The sequence below is a fragment of the Lactuca sativa genome, chromosome 8 (genome assembly GCF_002870075.4).
Source record: "Lactuca sativa cultivar Salinas chromosome 8, Lsat_Salinas_v11, whole genome shotgun sequence".
NCBI lineage: Eukaryota > Viridiplantae > Streptophyta > Magnoliopsida > Asterales > Asteraceae > Lactuca > Lactuca sativa.
The window spans coordinates 103468509-103469674 of NC_056630.2; the positions used below are offsets into that span (position 1 = coordinate 103468509).

The window sequence follows — 1166 nt, forward strand, 5'->3', positions numbered from 1 at the left end:
GAGGATTCTTACAAGCATTTGGATGAAGTAAATGACATAGCAGATTATTTCAATATCCCAAATGTTCCAAGAGAAAAAGTCTTGTTGAGGATGCTACCAGTCACTTTTAAAGAAGCTGCTAAAGACTGGCTAAAGGCACTACCACCCGGTGCAATCACTACTTGGGCCCAAATGAGCGAACAGTTTTTATATCATTTTTGCCCACCTTCCAAGATAGCTAAACTCAAAAAGGCAATAGCAAATTTTGAGCAAAATCCGAGTGAGTCACTTTATGAGGCATATGAACGCTATAAGGGACTGTTGCGAAATTGTCCTCAAAATGACCTCAATATACAACAAGAAGTGTCAATATTTTATGATGGTGTTAATGTCATGACAATCCAACTCCTTGATTCTCAAGGACCACTTACTTAGAAAAATCCAAAGGAAGTTAAGGAGTTAGTTGAAGAATTTGCAAAGCATTCTCGTGAGTACCACAATCCAAGAAATGAGGGAGTTAAAGGAAGCGGGGGTGGAAATTCTACAGACATGGTTGTTGTACTGTCCATGCTTGATACAATGGACAGGAGAATGACAAAAATGGACCGGACAATACATGCTATAAGAGTTGGATGTGAAAGGTGTAATGGTCCACACTTGACCAAAGATTTCCACCTAAATGATAATGGGTATAAAAGTGCTCAAGTTTGCTATTCTAGTGGGGATAAATATGATGAAGATTAGGGAAAACCAAAGAAGGAGTGGCTGCCATATGATGAATACAAGAAGCAAAAAGAGGAAGAATATAAGCAGACAAGCCGATGCTTCTATCAAAAAGAGCAACCACCAGCCGAGGAGAAAGTTGACTTGGAAAACATGTTGACCCGATTTATGGAAGCCTCCGAGAAAAGGCATGATGATACCGATGCAATGCTGAAGGAGCACATGAAGATGATGATTGATCAGCAAGTCTCATTAAGAAATCATCAAGCGTCGATCTATAATCTCGAAGCTCAACTTGGTCAATTAACAACTTTGGTAAACAACAAATTATCCTCACAAATTGCCAAAAAAACAAACTCAATCCCATGTCATGTTGATCGAGACTGAAGAAGAGGCCATTTCTGAGTTCTTAGAAGCACTAGAAGTGGAGCCAAAGCAATCCGATCCAAAGCCGAAGAAGCAAA

The 1166-nt window shown here is 39.5% G+C and overlaps 1 non-coding gene across 1 annotated transcript; it reads right to left on the minus strand.

Annotated features, from left to right (window-relative positions):
- Positions 1-219: 219 nt before the first annotated feature.
- Positions 220-326, minus strand: LOC111909632 (small nucleolar RNA R71). The gene has a single exon (XR_002856264.1). It is a non-coding gene; the product is annotated as a small nucleolar RNA R71 (small nucleolar RNA).
- Positions 327-1166: the final 840 nt, after the last annotated feature.